Genomic DNA, 7,241 nt, shown 5'->3' with positions numbered 1-7,241 from the left:
ACAGGGAACTGGGCAATGCTTGCTTGGGCCAATCTTGTCTTCAGCCTGTTTCTCTATTTCGCTATTACCAGAAAAAATTGAGCCATTTGTCATAAAAGTTATAAAGGAAGCTCACACACTTATTTATCAATATTTATATAAGAATGATGGCAAGAAGGGTCAGCCGGTTATAAAGAATCAGTGCAGGTTCAGCCACAAGATGGAGCCAGTACAGTACCAGGCACACCTTCCCAGTGGGACAAATGTTAGGCTGTTTTTTCTCTAAATCCTTCAGCAGTTTTAATAGGATTGTTCACTTCTCAGTTATTGAGATAGCCTTGGAAAAAATAAAAATCCATTGAAAAAAATCAGAAATATATTGTATTTAGGGTACAGAAATCACATATAGCTTGTTCCAACCTACAAATGAAATGTACAGGTAACCTGATTACAAAACATAAAAATCAGTGATGCTTTTTCTTGAATCTAAATAAAACTAGTCTTTAGACTTAGTTGCATTCTCCAGGGGTTTACAGAATTAAATTACCTAAGGGGAAAAAAAAGAAGGAAAGATTAAGAGGAGGGGGAAATTACAGGGTGGCAAATAAGGTCTTTGAGTTAATCTTACAGAATCAGGTGTATCAATACAAGTAATAAATCAGCAGAGGCAGCTCTAGCAGTTGGCACAGTGAATTTAAAAACCTCAGTGTGAAGAGCAGGAAGACAGGGGTTGCTTTGTATGTTCTCCTTCCAGCAATCTTTGTAGACACTTTTTAGATAAGTTACTAAAAGCAATATGTGTCAAGTGTCAAGTTACAGCGTATAACCCTGTGCTCTGATAGTCACAGAACATCTGATTTTTCTTGTTATTACTGTTCTTCTCTTCAGTCTCCTTCAGTTTCAAAGTTACACTAGACTCATATTAATTACCAGAAAAGTGTTTATTTTTGTCCTTCTCAGAAAATTTCCATGGCCAACATTACTCTTTACTTTGTATATTTATCTCAACATTGCAAAAAGAATCAGCTCTTTAGTATCTGTCTTCATATAATTCCAGAGAATAATTTGATGCCCTGTTGCATTTTGCCCTGTATACAATAGGCTGGCTACCACAGGAAGTCAATCCTAGTCAAAATTGGTTCCAATTTAATTTTTCCTAGAGTATTGCTTTGCTATGGAAATCTGTAATTCACCTCTGAAACTAAATTAAATTCACCTTCTGTGAAAAACTCCAGATAATCTGCTGGTCATTCCTGATAGCAGATGCCTTCTGAATGTGGCCAAGCTTTTAATTTGTATAGTATGTCTAGCCTGATTCATGAGAAAACACTAACAAGTTCAAAAGATTTTTACCATCAGTTAACTGACTTTGGGGTTGCTTGCCCCTATAATAAGATATTCCTGGTTTTGAAGTGGGAACAGCAATTCTGAAATGCCTTTGGGCATCCCAATAAAGAATCAGTTGAGCTGGCAATTAATTGCACAGATAGATATGATCATCTGACTGTCTGAACAGGAGAAGGACAGTCCCATGCTTGAATCCACTGCTGGAATCCACAGCTCAAGAAATCATTGGATACCTTGGAAAAGGATCTGAGAAGACTTATAGAAACAACTTAGAAATTGAAAAATGTGTTTTATCAAATGCTGTTACTTAAAAGGATGCTCTCATGTCTGTAGTGAGTCCTACAGTCTCCTCCATCTTACAGAGACAGAGGAAACAGCAGCTGAAAGGTAAAATTAAATACATTCAAGGGAGAAATAAAATATATATATATCTGTCAATGAGAGTAATTAATGACTGGAACAAGGAATTAACAATTTGTGGAGACAGGATGTTCTAAGGCATGTTTTCCTAAGGGATGTTCTGGTTTAAATGACAAGTAATATCACCAGTCACATGGCTTCTGTCCCACGGTGAGTTGTACCACATGATTACAATAATCCTCTGGCTCTATTTATCTGTGAAATGACAGAATATGCTTCTGCTGGATGCCCTAATCTCGGCAGGATAGAAAATGAAGATGGAAATATAAGTCTGGATTTTAAGATGAGAAACACATCTCTTAGAAGAAAGAAAAAAAAAAAAAAAAAAGGAAACTGAACAATCCCAACACAGAAAAAGCTTGAATCCCTGCCTCCAGCCAACTGTTTTGCATATATAGGCAAGCATATGCAGAATGTGTTTCTACAAAACACGTATCAACAGAAATTTAATCTCTGCTTTTCTATGGCTCACAAAACACAAATTTAACTTCCCAAATAAGCAACAGCTGGCCAACAGTCAGCCAGGGAGTTGATAGCTGCATGAAATATATGACAATCCTACATTAGGCTGGAGTTTTAAACATGTATGTATACATTGAAAAGCTTATGTAGTTCTCTTTCTTCTACTACATTTTCCTTTTCCCTCAGAAAAGCATATCTTCTGCTTTCTCTTCTGCTCAATACAGAAAATCCCTGCTAGCATCTGATTTTGTGACTTAAATGCTATGGTACTCACCAAGTGCAATTAGTTTCTACGTCTTGTTGTGCTGGTTTACTGTGTTGCCACTCCTGTTTGCATGCTAAATATTCCACTGTACTGTGTAATTTACTTACCAGGAGTGAACAGCTGGAAAACTGATGATGCTGTTTCCAGTCTCCTGGTAAAGTGCAGTCTGCTCCTTGTCTACAATCTCAATGTTTCATGCTGGAGGCACAGCCTCCAGCCCTCCCTGCATTCAGAATCACACAGCCACTGTCAGGGAGGGGCTAGAACAGTTCTGTCTTTTCAGTCTCTGGAGATGATCTAGACATCACCCCTTGCAAAGGAGCTTGAGATAGCTTCAAAGAACTACTGCTTCTTTTTCAGAAATGAGGGGGAAGTTACAGAACTAACAAACAGGATCTGTGAATCCTGCTGTTCCAGAGGTTGTAATTGCTTGTGCCAGATATAAACACAAATGGAACAGTTACAGATTCTCTCATTAGAGAGTGTTGTAAGTTTTTGAGATACACACAGGTATTTACACACTGCAGTTGTCTGTTCTGCTCTTGAGTATCTTGACAGACTTTCACAAAGCCAACAACCAAAGCTGTAAGAAAACAGAGACACAACCAGGTTTCCCCACTTACACAGCCTGATCACAGTCCCTGAAATTGCCTCTGCTTTTGAGGACAGACAAAACTTCATCTGTCCACAGCTTGGTTAGCACAAAAAACACATTTCAACAATAAATACAGCTGTCACTTGTTCTTATGACCACCATTTTCATTACTGTGCTTATAGCATGATGATTCTTTTGTGGGCCTTATATTTTTGTTTAAAGACTAAAAGAAGTATAAAACAAAACTCAACTTACTGTTATCATGTAGAGAAAGGTCTAGATATTCTACTGAAAGTTGATACTAAATTATTTTAAAAAACAAATCCAGGGGGAAAAGATAATAAAATTTAACCTAGCAACTAAAGCATGCTGATACTTGAAGGGTATGTGTACTGGCTAATTCCCTGATGAACCTCTCTGCTCTAGGTAGGACACTTGTATATCTGTCAGTCTGAATATTAGAAAAGTTTAATTAACATCTGGTTTTGCTATTTTGAAAGTCACACAAGAAATAAAGTAGATCTTCCATAGTAATGGTGGGCATTAACAGAGCAATTCAGATTTTGCAGATGACAAATTGCCCTCCAGTGGGGTGTATTTCAGCCCTCTGACAGAGAGAACATATATTCTCCTAAATTAGGTATCTGGAGCTCTGGGTGATTCTGACTTTTTTCCACATCACATCCATTTATATGTATATGAGCAGATGTCTACATCACATAAAAATCATGATACAGATTTGTTTGATTCATAGCCCCCAAACAAATTCCTTTTCCTATTCTCCACTTGATGAAAGCTTGAGACATCAAAGTGTTTCAGGACAGCTGATCACATCCCTTTGTATTCCATGATCCACTGGAGATGCAGCTTCTCTGCATCTTTTTGGGGTTTGCAGGTTTTATGTTGGCGTAAGTGGTACAATTAAATAGTTGTACTGATTTCAGAAAGCATCCCAAATTAAAGGAATTTATTTGTTCACCTGAAATACCTCCCTACACAGGCAGTTCCAGACAAGTAACTAAAATACACTGTGACAAATACCAGTGTAACTTATGTCCTAGCAACAAGCTAGTTTACAATTAATGCATAATGTTGTATTTTAATATTATATAATCAGAAGTTTGATATTAATTTTGTCAGCTATTTCTACATTACAGTATTTAGACCAGTTGCTGCCATGTCCCAATTAGAAGATGCATTTTTCTTTTCCTTGGAGAACTTTGGAGAACACAATGTTACAAACATAACTGGGAACACAAGATCAGATTTTTTCTTTTTCATTACTAATCTTGCATTTATAGCAACCACATAGGAAAGTAGTTAAATTACTTTAAAAAAAAAAATAATCTTTCCTTCTTTCAGTGGTTTTCTTTCAGCTAACACAGAGAATCTAGAGTTTGAAATTCTAAGACCAATTGATTTTTAAAATTTGGTTAAAGTCTCCAAACTTTTGAGACTTAACAGATCCTAAAGAAGCAAAGGAAGTAATGATGCAAACATTGAGATGCATCACTACTTCCATCATTTCTTCCATGCTTTTGAAGTTATTTCACTGTCTACATGCAGTGCCCTCAAGTACATCACATTGTATTGGAGGTTCATTCGTACAAGCAACCTTAACCTGCTACCACTGACTACATCCTTGACATGTCTTTATCTTCAAAAAAAAAATAAAAAGAGAGAAAAGGATGAAAGGATGGTATCTAACAGTGCAGCTTGTGTATTTGTTACTAGGGAAACAAACAGCAAAGAGAAAGAAACCCTCAGTGTCCTTGTCATTTGGATCTTTCAGTAGAGAAGCGGAGCTTGTGTTAAAACAATGGAAACACTGTTCAGCTTTCAGGATCCTTTGCTCTCCTTGCTGAATGACAGACACTTCTTTCTCCCCCTTGTCCATCTTGTCATCTCTGAAAAGGAGAGTCATTTCTACATTCTGCACTGGATTGCTGGTTGTTTTTTATTCATCATGTAAACTTTAATCCCTGATTCTCTGTAACTTGGTCAGTTTCTAACACCCAAACCAAGATCGCAGCAGGTCTCTTGAGGTAAACGGAAGAGAGAACCCCAATGTTGTGTTCATAGCCGTAGAAAAGCAGACACAGCAGCACCAAGAGTGCCAGGTTTGTGCTACTTTGTACTGAATCAGAGTTCAAACCCAATCAGGACTTCAGAGAGCGAGAGGGGCACAGCAGCATTTGCACGAGGAGCCGTGCAGCGCTGAAGGCCTGTGCAGTGTGACAGCAGTGCCCGGGAGCTGTGCGTTGTGGGGGAGCTCTGCCACCGGTCCCAGGGAAGCAGGGAGATGCCAGGCCGTGCAAGTCATGACTGACACCTCTGGTTTCAGCCAGCTGAGACGCGTCAGTCACGGCTTAGCTGGACTGACACCTCCCTGTGTGGGTTGGGAGGACAACTCAGAGATCAACACTGTTTGTACCGTGACTTTCTGCTCATTGCTAAATATGCACTGTGTCAGATTCCATGTAATTTTTCTATCAAACTATGCTATATATCCTTGCTTCTTTTTCTGTTCAAATTATTATCTTGTTCATCTTTAGCTTTTGCCTCATCTAACTCATCTTGTGGGAACTGGATTAGGAAGCTGGATTTGGTGCACTCTGAAGTGTAGCTAAGTAAATCCAAAGGATTTTCACCTTTCTCCTGTTTTTACAAGACTACAGCTACCAGCACCAGAGCTAGAGAGATGATGGGAAAATTACAATAAAAGCCCTACTGGAAATACTCTGACAGAGTTTTGTGTCCTGCTGTTTCAACAAAGCATATGTCTTCTTTACTCTGCAAGGATAGCTTTTTTGTAATGTTCCAGACTGGCTGTTAATTTGCCATTAAGAAGGAAGAAGGATATGACAAAACACCCGAATTATATTATAATAAATATCAACATTTGAATTATATTTAAAAATGGATAGGCAGAATAAAATCAACTAGCACATGGTTTATTGATCATAGCCACTAGCGGAATTGTAATGGATTCCCTATCTCTAGTATTCCACAAAGTACTAAGGCCCCTTGGGTAAAGAAAACAAACCACTTGGTAAAGATTAGGGAAAAAAGAAAACTATGTCAGGACTGACAAGAAAAGGAAGTGACAAACATATTATTGATGGTGTGTGTTTGTAGCATGACAGCAGAGCCCTGCCTGCGGGTATAGTGTAAATGACAGCTTCGTCACAGGCTCCAGCAGTTTGTGTCCCTACACTCTTTGTCCGTGGAAATAAGAAGGGTACAGCCAAAATAAACCAGGGGGTGGCTTTTATTGACTTTTAAAGAAAAACACGATAATTGCCAAAAGACCTCAAATACTTGGGAAACTACTTGTACGTGAGTTGTGTTTTGGCTCCCTAATGTTGAAAATTGTTCTTTTACACCATAAAACCTGTGTGTTTTTTCTCTATAAGCAATGAGCTTTCCGCAAACTCTCTCTCTGGAATCAAGTGCTCCAACCGATCCTCCTTGTCTCTCAGCCTCTAACTGGCCTTCTTTTCCTTTATGTTTTTTTCTACAGCATTTAAGTTTTTCCAGACTAGTGCCACCTCCCAGGGTTTTACTAAATCCTGCAGAAACGCGGAAGACAAATGCGTTCTGGTGTGAAAACGCACTCTGAGCAATCCGACATAGCCGATTGCAGCGTTTTCACGTGGAAACCGCACCTGGCGATGAAACCATAAACCGAGCCGGCTGCTTCGGCGGGGGCTTTATTACCTGGCGATCGTTCCATTCCCGCTCCCGTCCCGCCGCTTCTCCCCTCAGGGCCGGGCCCGCCTCGGCCCTCAGCGAGCGCGCGCCGCCCGTTTCCTGCCGCGCGCCGCCGCGCGCCCGACCCCGCCGGGAGCGGGGCTGAAGGGGAGGGGGGCGCTCGCGGCACGCGCCCAGCGGCACGCGCGCTCCCCCACAGCCCCCCTCCCGCCCCGCCGCGCGCGCAACGGCCGGCGGGGGGCGTGGCAAACGGGGGGGCGGAGCCAACGCCCCCGACACACCCCCTCGCCTGCGCCGTGGCCCCGCCCCCCGCCCCGCGGCCCCGTTCCCTCCTCCACAAAGCCGGGGGCGAGGGAGGGGAGGGGCGCGCGCCACTTCTGCCCGCCCCCCCCCCCGAGAGAGGCGGGGCCGGGCGCGGGGGGCGCGCGCGCGCGGGCGCGAGGGCGCGCGGCGATTGGC

This window comes from Vidua macroura, chromosome 18 (assembly GCF_024509145.1).
Source record: "Vidua macroura isolate BioBank_ID:100142 chromosome 18, ASM2450914v1, whole genome shotgun sequence".
In the NCBI taxonomy this organism is placed as follows: domain Eukaryota; kingdom Metazoa; phylum Chordata; class Aves; order Passeriformes; family Viduidae; genus Vidua; species Vidua macroura.
The sequence above is the reverse complement of the archived record's forward strand: the minus strand, read 5'-3'. Positions refer to the sequence as shown.